The sequence below is a fragment of the Bombus vancouverensis genome, chromosome 4 (genome assembly GCF_051014615.1).
Source record: "Bombus vancouverensis nearcticus chromosome 4, iyBomVanc1_principal, whole genome shotgun sequence".
NCBI lineage: Eukaryota > Metazoa > Arthropoda > Insecta > Hymenoptera > Apidae > Bombus > Bombus vancouverensis.
In genome coordinates, this window is record NC_134914.1 from 10,455,198 (window position 1) to 10,467,372 (window position 12,175).

Genomic DNA, 12,175 nt, shown 5'->3' on the forward strand with positions numbered 1-12,175 from the left:
ACACCACACACACCACACACACACAGCGAGAGAGAGAGATACACACACAGGTACACACAGTACATATAGATATACACACATATGTGTGTACACCTGTATGCACCGTGGAACTCTAATGATCACAGGCTTGAAACCGAGATTCCCTGACAACATAGCGAATAACCTGTGCCATGCAAAGCCAAATCCAGCAGGCTGATGAGCAGCTACCAGTGTTGTTCATCGCGACACGCAAACGCTAATGTTTTCGCAGGAAATCGCGAACCCAAGTAAACGTCGATCAGTTAAGCAACGAACTCCAGGACTATATAGTTCTACAAACTGTTGACTGGGTGTCGAGCATTGTTAGAGAAGACGTAGTATCTGATTTACTGACATTACAAGATTTGTGATAGAGAAGATAGGTCTCTTTTCAAATATTTAACTTTGCTACACGTTTTAGGGAAGCTTTTGAGACTCTTGAATATTTCCGTAGCTAAAACATATCTTAACTTTGAGAAGAAAGAATTGTTATTTACAGGAAACGTGACTACTCCCTTGTGTCAATATTATACTGAGGTTTTCCTTGAAGTTTTAAGAATCTTCCTATTTGTTGATATAAGAGAATGATCGAGATATAAAAATTGGAAGGCCATAACAGGCTTGGATTCGAGTTAGATAAGAACCAACCCAGTTCCATTCTGTCTATTATCTGTCTATCATAACAGATACATTTTACCAGTAATTCGTACACTTCCATAAATCCTAATAAAACTGTATGAACTAAATTTACACGAAAGAAACATTAAAATCTACTCCAAGCAAAGTCTACAATCTCACACAGAACGGCATACGTACAGATGGTTCAAAACACAACCTAAATATGTCATTCACCCGACGCAATACAAATTTTTCTCCACCAGTAAAAAATCTACCACGTACCATTCATTCAATAATAAAAGTTCTCGGCCGGAATCATCCAGCACATTCTACTTTACATCCCGGGGACATTCAAAAAGAATTTTAGAAAACATTTCATTAGAAGTGATGTTCAGCCAACGGAGCAGAACCAGCTCTCACGCGATAATTCTGAATATGTCGCGTGTCAACGGCGTTTAATTCTTCTCGCGTAGAAAACGAAAGACAAAATATAGCCGGGCCTTTCAAGTGGTCGAAAACCACGATTCACGGGGAAAGGAACTCGAAAAGCGTCGATGGTAAAAGAGGGACGGAGGTGAGAAACGAGAAAGAAGCGAGGAAAGAGACGCACAGAAGAAATCGTGCACGAGCGGCGGTGGCGGCGGCTGAAAAGTTTGCGTTTCATCCTTTTCAACGGTGGCACAGCCCTTTCATTCGTTCCGTGAATCAATTCGAATCAGCTCGCAAGCGCAACCACGGTTCTCTCGCCGTACCGACACCGGCAAAAGCATGAAACGCCGTGGAAAGCCGCTGGAAAAGCAACCCCGTGCCTCTAACTGGCCCTTTTTATCGCATTTCGTATTAATAACTTTCCATCCGTTTGTATCCCCTTGCACCGATCCCCGCATTTTGTTGGTTTGTTGCCGTCATTTTTCCTATAGAATAAAATACACGAAACAGAAAACGTTCGCCTTCTGAATGAGAGGTTTTGAAGACTAAGTTCCAGAAATTGATGAAAGAGCGTGGGAATGCAGTGAATGATGAACGTTTAATATCCTTCTCTTGTTATATTTCGTTGCATATCTTTCTACTACAGAAGGGGTGAAAGGTGCTAACGTAGAAGTTGAAAGGAAATAAGACTTTCAAGTTGCTTAGAGAAATTCATTAAATTGCCCACGTATTGAAAGACGCTATATTAATTAAATTCAATTATATCCAAGGTAATGAACATAAATTTTTAATTAATTTAATTTTTTGCATACCAAAAAATATACGAATCGACTTCGTTCGCTCTCTATCGATTTAATTAAATTTGTACAAGCTATCTTCGCTGCAATGTTCCATCAATTGACGTTCAACAAAAACATTCAGATCAAGTGGCGTTGCACATATTCAGATATAGATATAATTAATAAATTCTTCTAGATTCCTCTGGAAAATAATTCTTCACGGTAGAATAAAATTTAATACGCGTTCGTTATTACAGACCATTTCCAAGGACTTCTCGACGCTTAAATTCGCGCTCTTAGTTGAAATTTTATTTAAGATAAAGACCTCCATTTCGAATAAAGACGTTTAACTCGCGAAATTCAGCGAATCTTCTTCATAAACTCGCTTGTAGTAACAAGCCAAGTAAAATTACCGATGACAGTTGGAAAATGGCCACTCTATCGGGTTGCACGGAGAAAGATCACGAGGAGGATACATGAAAGGGAGACAATCGGCACGAATAGTGTGCAGCTTGACACGCTAGAAGATGTCTTAGCGCGCGACTGAAAAGCTCGCGTTCGAAGATGCGCACGAAAAGGGGTTGCAAAGGGGAGAATACGGAGGGATGGCTGATGCGAATTGAATCATGGGGGCGTTTTAGCGTCTACGTGGGCTGCATCCGAAATTTTGAAGCGTCGAACCATCCAATACTCGAGATCTACCTGATACACTCCACGGAAATAAGATTTACGCGAAAAAATTTCGGAAAACCTTTTAATTTAACGCTGTTTCCACCGAAAAACAACGTTTATTCGATTTGCTTCCTCAAATAATAATATTTTTCACTCTTATTAATAAAAATTTTCATGGTCTAAAGCGAGCTCTTTGCTGAAAACATATTACGATGAAATTTCTAGAGGGACGATGCTTCGCGTGGTTTTTATATGGATCGTTGATTTCCAACGAGACTAGTTCGATAAACCAGCAACAGCCTGTATGTGCAGAATGTTCAGTTTGATACTACAACTACCGACGAGTAAAGTATAAAACTTGTATGGAAGAAATCAAAATAAAATGTATATGAAAGGATACCGCGAAAAGTACAAAAATAACGAATAAATCTATACGTGTACTTTAATTAAATTAAATATAATATAATTCAGATCAGTGGTGCTGATTTATGAGTCAACGATACCATTTCAGGATTAGTATCGTTGATTAGAGAGCTAACAACATAAATATTTATTAGAATAAGAAGAAAGAAGTAACATAACGTATACCTTATGTCACGAGTTGTACGCATCCTGTCACCCCCGTGCTGTACGTAGGTTCTGTTCTATTCAGAGAAACGCGAAAGAAGAGGAATAGGTGGTGGGAGGAGGAGTTACTCGAGACTCCATCGATTTTTAAACTTGTTCGCTCGCGTGCAGAGGAGGAGAGGGAGACCGCTCTTTCAGAATTTGTCCGATTGAAAATTTATCCGATGCGCGTGGTGTACCAAGCAGCTCCTGTCCCTCCATTTCACCCCCAGCCTCGATTTCGCCCTACCTTTTCCCACGTGAATTTGCTTTATCCACCTTTTCCCCTCGTCTCTTTCCTTTATTTTCAATTTTCTTCTTCGTCACTTCCTCCCTTTCCTTCCCGTTCCTCTTGTCCTTCCTTTTTTTCTTCTTTTCACCGTCGACAACGCTCGTCGATTATTTCACGATCACACGAGTCGAAATATTTTATTATCAGGTTTGTTGTAACTGGTTTCGAGGATCCTGAAAAATTCAGCATCGACGGCATACCCCGCCGCAACTTTTGAAATTCGTAGGAAAGTTTTCGTTCAGAGATAGAGAGAAACTACAGGATCAAGTGCAGAATCTCTAATGGCTGTAAGAAGAAAGTCAGGTAGGATGAATTACGAATGATGTAATTTCCACTCGCGGGGCTATACAGAATGTATGGGAGTATACATTAGCGGAACAAGTCGCTGGTAACGCGGTTTCGTCAATCCTTCCTCGCATAATCTCGCTATAATGGCATAACGGTAAGTAAATTATTCAAGTAATGCAAAAGGAAATAGGATAAATTTTCATATCAAATATTTGAATATCAATGTTAAAAATAAACCAACTTTTAGACAAATCGAATATAATAAGAAAGAAAAAGAAGGAAAGTGGGAAATAGTAGTGTACGGAAGAAAGAAAGAGACCAAGAGAAGGAAGGACAAGAAGGAAAGAAAAGAAGAGAGCAAAAGGAAAAGAAAATGTAATGACAAGAAAGAGCAAAGTAGAGTCTATATATTTTGCCACACAACTCATTCAAGACTTTTAACACTAGAACTACCGTCGCGCGGACTAAAATATGATACTTGTACCAAAGGTATCAGAATGAAAGATGTATGAAAAAGTATATAAGCGAGGGAAGAAAGAAACCTTTACGAATTATCATCCAGATTACTGAAAACATGCTCGTATTATCTTAATAAAATCTTATTAAATGGAATATTAATCGTAAACGATCCGCATCTCATCTGACATTCCTAATCCTTTCTCACTGAAAGAAATAACTTCCCATTTCTTTCTTTCTTTCTTTCTTTATTTATTTTTTTCTCTCGTAATTCGCTCTACAACTGCTCTAACGCCGATAGAATTTTACTACAAAATTCCAAAATTCGTAACATTTACGAGGGACGTTCTCTGTATAAGCTTAAGTATAAAGTTACTTAAAGAGAAATGAAGATACAGAGGAGGAAACGAAGCTGGATATCCGCGAGTGCAAGCACTTCAATTTACTCGGGCCGAATCGAAATTGCAAATGAGGATTAAACGTGGCCGCAAACGCTGGGGCAAGTGTCGATAAATAAACGGCTTGACAAAAAGCGTACCGATCGGATTCGACGACTTCTACAAATCTTGCCAGCCGGAAGGTCGGGATCGAAATGCGACCTATAACAAGATCCGACTGGCCGCATACGCATTACGAATAACATTACCATACGCCGACGTTCCGAGACAGAATACCGTGTGTGCAAGCCGGTGAAATGGACCGAAATCTGATCAGATCCATAACTCTTTTGCTCAGATAGTCACTACGATATCCGATAGGTAATCCATCGTTTAGTTCAACGATAAGCCAGGAAATTATTTCTCTGCCTTACGAAGTACCACGCAATTACCATGAGTAATTATGTGGTCACTGTTTTCGAGAATGAAGCGTTCGTCATTTGCACGTAGGTTGGAAAATTCCGTCTGTAAGTTTCTCATTTTGAATGCTAGTTTTTGACGCCTTGTCAATCGTGCTGATTGTCTTTAGAAACTCCTCAAGTACTAGATACATTTATTTATTTTTCCGCTCGACACCCTGGGAAGAAATAACAAGAGATATTATATTATCTGTATTTACTGATTTTTAATTCGAAGTATCGAAACTGAATTTACTATTCGAACTAAACTTGCTCGTTACATCCATACGAACAATGCTACAATGTTACAGTCGTAAGAATGAAATTCGTACTAATCAACCGTGTGAATCATCTAACGTCGCGATCATTATGCTCGTTGTTACTAGATCTATTAGAAAGTTTTATTACGTCTAAAAACTTGAAAACAGACTTCAATATGATAACGTTCGATTTTTGTCCCTCTTCTCTGGTACTTTTCTGTTGTGAAACCCAATAATTATACTGCGCTTTAAACTCTATTACGTTTCCACTACACCTCCGCTTGCAACGGAAATACCTAAAAAGTGAAAAGGGGAAAGTTTCAGGGTTATTTAAGGCATGTAAAGTAAAATGCCAGGAAAATAATATTTCCCGCCTGTTCATACTATCCGATATCATACTACCCTAATACCATACTGTGCAAAACCATACTATCTATTTTGCAGAGTGAAGAAAAAGATGGTGTTTGCGGGTTAAAGATGACTGCGGTTAAATCGAAATGGCTGGCGATAAAGCGCGTCGTCAAAATGTAACTGGCATTATCCGCAGGGCCGGCTACGAGGCAATAAACCCGTGGACACACTATTACGGTAACGCGTAGTATCGACTGGCTTGTTTCTGATGTGATTGATACGATCAGACAGTGGTGTTATACCGCTTGTACGATCGAGGCCACCGATGTCAAACGATCTACTTTTAAATTAGCCGACTCTGTCCAACGCATTACTGGATAATATTTCTGCAACACCGCGGCGTCGACAATGAATATCGATTAAAGATTGGAGATCACACGTTGACGATTGTATATCGTGTAATTTAACATTTATCGCGGTAACTGTACGATCGTGTATCCTACAATTTGACATTTGTAATTGTGTGACTGAAATATTAAAACGAAATTATGGTAATTACTTAAAAGTCTACTTCGTAATAGAATCTATTTCGCTGGATTTAATGACACTGACAGATCAGTAAAAGTTATTATTTATGACTCACGAACTTTTCCTAACCAAATTCGTTTCTTTTTTCTGCAAAAAGTTCTGCAAATTTGATAAAAGCCGCCAAATATACCAATGAAGTTAAGATATAAAAACAAGGTCTTTTGGAGAATTTAATCGTCAGCTTTAACGAACTTTCGTGTGTTTCTAATAGAACGAGTGTAATGCCGAACGTTCTTGTTGAGTCAACTTCAATCAACGCAGCGGTGTATGTAGCTCAAGAAAGAGGAACGTAAGAAGCCAACGACAAGTAAGAAGTCAGCAACAGCAAACAAGAACGACGAAAGTTAATGTTATGAGGATGAGAAATCAAGGCGACAAGGAGCGACCAAGCCGAAAGAACGCACGAAACTTTGATACGCTTCAGGAACAGGCGACAGGATGGAAGAGTGGAAAAGTCAAGGAGCCAGACACAAGGAAGAAGATGTCAAAGTCTATGAAGCTGCTGAATGTAGAAGTTCCAGGTATTAGAGATCTTAGAGGTATTAGAAAAAAAGCTTTTGCACCAACACAGAAAGAGACTTTGGATGTTAAGGAAGTATAAAAAGTGTAAAAACATACGTAAAGTGCGAAAAAAAAAGAATGAGTAATCAATTTTTCTGTTTGATGCGGTTTAATTTAGTATATGTGTTGCTGAAAACTACTGTCAAAAGGATCAAGATTAATTAAAAGTGTGCCAAGCGTGTTGAAGCTGCGAAAAGCCGCCCGCTTCACTTCCGGTTTTATATCGGTGATGTACCTAAACCAGTTCGCAGCTGTTTCGACACAGACTCACAGAAAATTCTTAATATAATATTCAAAATTCTCGGGCATTGCACAAATGGTACCATTCCTCTTAATCCAATTTAATTTGACTTATTAAACTCACCATCTGGCGGTCTACATGCACCTTCCAGATTATCGCTATTAATTATTTTCACGGTTCGTATAAACGCGATACACACATAGTATAAGTACACTAGGTGTTAATAGGAATCGTTAAAATCTAGAAAACCTTTTATTTTTGCGCCAAATGACACTTTTCTTAAATAAAATTAAATAAAATATGGATGTGTAGAAAGACCTGTATCTGCCCTTAATCCATTGAAAATTTAGAGAAATTCTTATTCAGCTATTTGGAGAATTCTCAATTCTCAACCCCAATTAAGAGATGTATAATAGTAGGAATTAAGAACAAATAATTCTTCGTGATAAAAATGTCAGAAAAATCCCTTGAATTAATCATCAACACTTATTCTTCTTCCAAAAGTCCTGAAAACAGCTGCAAATTATTCCAGACGGCGGTCGGTCGATTGCGAAACCTGGCAAAATCCCGACCGCGGTTACATAATTTACGCCAATGTTTTCTACATCTGTTCACAGACCACCAGTATTACACGTCTTTTTCAACGTCACCGTTACTATCGTACAATTAATAGCTGCCTTTTAAGAGCCAGCTCCCCGGCCTTTTCAAGCCTCCATAATTCATCATCGAGGGTCGCAATTTTCGTCATCCGATGATCCGCAATGAAAATAGCAACGATTCCGCGAATCCATGATGTAACCTACCCGATATTGGTCACATTGGTATGTTCGACGCTGCCGTGGTTCATCGAGGCCATATTATCAACCATTTAAATTTTACGAATTCGATACACAGCTTGTGTACAAAGAATAGTCGATATAGAGTTTATTTAGATTTAAAAAAATAGAAAGAATTTATTAGACATAAAATCTTAGCTGTCTGCACTCTGACAATTTGTATATGAGTCAGCAAGTCGTGTATACTATGAGTATTTTTGATCCTTCCATACGACCGACACACCTAGCTTACTCGACAAAAATCACTTCCCATAATATCAATATTAATCCTTTAACTATAGATATTCACATACTCGGCATTATCGTTGACGTGTAATCTTTTAGAGTATATTATTTATATATTATTTGGGAATTTCATATTATGATATATGTTTGGTAATTATACATATTTATATCAAATTACTGTCTTGTACAAATTTCTGAATTATATATTTTATACTTGATTGACAAATTTTTTTATAATTGAGAGTACCTAGTCAATTGCGGGAACTTGTAAAATTCTTCAGCAGATTGTGATACTGAAATAAAAATTCCAAATGCTTTCAAAGATGAGTTGTTGAGAGTTAAGTAATAAATTCGCTCGGTAAAAACAATAACGAGATGGATTAATTCGAAATTTAACGTAATACTTTTCGTTATTAGTACACCCAAACCTCGATACTCTTGGAAATTAATCAATAAAGCACTTCGTTCATTAGCTAATTTATAATTGAACGAGAAAGGGAGGAATTTCAATTCTTGATGTGTCATGTTACATCGCCGTTAATGCTCCGATTTAACCGGCTCAATGTAAGGGCTGCTCGCTTCTGAGGTGGAACAAGCTGGTTTCTTGTAATCGCGATAACACCGTGGGGATGGAAATTTTACGACCGACCCCGGCTATAATAGTCCTGGAATAATTTAAAATTTTTCATCAGCGACCCATTAAGCAGCCGTTTTTCGGATTAAGCTCGATACTTAATAATGAAAATTCATTTTTCCTCGAATCACCCAACCCCTAGTCAAGTACTCGCCGGCAATCATTCCTGTCGCCAGTTGAAATTATCACGGACAGGCTTTTAATAGAACGAGCGAGGGACGTTTCCGAGATTTAAGTGACTCGCGTGATAAGTAGGAATATCGTGTCACTTTTCTATTATTGATGGATCATTGTAGGAGAGAGTCTGTATTAACCGAATTGGGCGTTTAAGTGATTAGAATAGTATCAAAGGAAGATAATAAAGGATAATAGAATCGGTCGTTTAAATTTTAACCTGAACATAATTTCTATTAACTTGTAAAATTCCGTTACTGACAGTTCTTTCATAATATCATAGTTTAACAAATAAAAAAAAATCGTGAATTGATTTCAATAAATAACAACGAATGATATAGAGCACAACATGGATAATTATTGAAAAGCAAACTTTCCAAATTCTGCTACTTGTATGTATCAATTCCACGATTTTACTGTTACCTAATTTACTTATAATTGTTTAGCTTCATTTAGAATCTCTTTACTTTACGAAGAATTTCAATAAAATTGTCAGCCGCATACATTTACGTTGTCAAATAAAATGTTTACGAGATTCTAAACTGGTAAAACTTTTACGATGAAGCACTATGTAAGTACACAGCTCTTTTGACGCAATGAAATCAGAGACGGCTAACAACCGTCATCGAGCTCTCGTTCGTTAAGCAGAAATGAGCAACGGCCTGGAGGAACGAAACGTCGCAAAACCAACGTAGACGGAAGTCAGCGTTGCACAATCGTGCCAAACGATTAAGGCCGCAAAAAGGAAGGTGTAGGAGGGTTACAGGGAAGGGGAAGGTGTATAAAGTGCGGCGTAATCAGTATTCGGCCAGCGCCGACCGGAAATTCAATTCCATCTTGGGGTTATAAATTTTTTGCACCGCTCGTAAAGGCGTGCTCGCGGAGAATCATCGTGATATATCGGGTGTCCTGCACAAAAGGGCGCGCGTCAGTCGAGATGCAAGGGAAGCGGGAGCCTTCGTGACTTAGCTGCGCCCTCTAAGGGTTCTCTTGAAAAAGAAATGTCCAGTACTGGAAAAAGAATATTCATTTGAAACTGCATCCTTGTAATGAATATTTCATAGACGAAACTTTTATCTTGAAAAGTTTGCTATTCTTTTGCTTTCTATTTTTATCAACTGCAATTAAAATCAGTTTTCTACTGCATGAGTGCTTTCTAAGTTTTAACTGAATTTTCATTGAATTCTAAAGATTCGTTAATTTTGTACGTACACTATTAAAAGTATAGAATTATTTTTAAAATACGCGGTGATAATGATTGTTGAGCTTGTTTGATGTATAAACAGAGAAACTCGTGGATAAATTGTAAGGTAGAAAATATATTTAAATAGAAGCGTAATTATAAGTAAGAATACAATTTGAGCTGGCCCAGATCCGCACGCTAGCTGTGTTACCCAATAACTGAAAACCCCGAAGCCAACGTCGCCTGTTTATAGTCTGTCTTCGTCGCAGTCTTTTGTCTATACGCTGTCGATGGCTTCAGTGCTTGAGAAAACTAAACAGACCAGACGTAGAGTTTTCTTAGAAGCGGTGACCATTTCAACAATGATAAATTATAATTTATAGCTTGTTTCATTAAATAATTTATATTGCGACGAAGAAACATAAAAACATGTAAAAAAAACACTAATATTCCCACACTTATGTCGAATATTGTACGAAAGGACAGAGCAGACCTCAATTAGTAGTAAAAGCTCCTTTATTAATGATTCCAAAGGAAGATTAACGAGAATGAATCCTAATGCTTTTGTTCAGGAATCAATTTCTATCATTGAAAATTATCTAACTTCCACAGGTGACTACGGTAGTTTCAGACATTACTCGGGTGACGCGTGACCTACCGCGGAGAAGACATCGATAAAACGCTGGAATATCCGGATATTCCACAAAATCGAGCCTGCTATCGTCAGGAGGAACCAGCTCTCTGTGATTTCGTCGGTGTAACAAGAAATTCCTGCGGTCAGCCGAACCGGGGATCAACGAAGAAACTTTACCCCCTGGAATAGACGCTCTATCGGAATTGAAATATGAATATTAAACGTTAAGCGTGTCAAAAAAAAACTGTTCATTTCACTGACATCGAAATGACGCCATCGTCTCTTACCCGATCGTGGAAGCATTTTCCAATTCTATTTCGCGATATTCGAAAGTGAATGATATTAAGGTAATGAAATTTTAAAACAAATATCACTTAATGGATAGGAATAGTTCGTAGTTGACGCAGAGAACAATATGTTATAGTGAAAGATGTAACTGTTTCAAAAATAAGCGATAAATATATGAATTCGTAAGAACGAGCGATATAACAAACTAAATGAAAATTATATTATTACAATATTATGTGTTCCTCTCGTCTGGACCAGTAACTTCGAAGCTTCTAAATTTAAAAACATTAATAATTATTGAATTGATACTCTCAAAAAAATGGAAAGAAATTATTTTTATCAATAAAGGATATTCAAATAAAAATATTTTAAACAACAAGAGAATCTACCTCGAGCTTCGAAGTTGTCACTCTTCTTTTACAATCATTTTTATTTTCGTTACTTTCGTAATTGCAAATGACATAGTGTACGAACGATTTGGATAGAAATATTTCTATCAAATGGACGGAGAACTTAATCGAGATGAAATTCTTGAAACACCAACGACATTTATACCATCGAGTTCGATGGCAAGAGGAAGCCCGACCGCGATGCAGGGATCGAGAAAAAAGCGGATGAGAGTTAGGATTACTGTATAGGCCGCGGTATAAGACGAAGCTTTCGAATGGAAGCTGACTATCAAGTAGCAAGGATAGATGCCAGGGCAGACGGTATTAACCACTCCGCCTATTGGTATTGGCACGTGCACTCGGGGAAAATATCGTCGGCTCGAGGATTCGCGAATAAATCTAAATAACCTTCCCACAGGGATGCCGCAGTCCTTCGTATCTCTTTTCTTCGAATTTATTAAAAGAATGAAAAAGACAAAAAAAGAATAGGGAAGAAAGACTCGAGTCAGCACCTAGTGCTGACTTTTACTACCGAAACGCTGAATATTATTCCTTTGCCGATACGAAACTTGTAACTGATGCGTAAATTATTCGTCAAATCGTCGATAGTGTGATTTTGAGCGAAACAATGGGGAACAAACGTGATAATTGACAATCGTTGAACAAAAGTGCTCGTAAACTACGATTCGTTACGCTCGTTGAGTTTTTCCATAATTGACGGTGAAATCACTCTGAATCTGGTTTCGTTTAGATCGAAATTTGTGCAGGTCGTTTGAAGAATCACTTTTCATTCAACCCAATTCATGTGTATTTTCTCT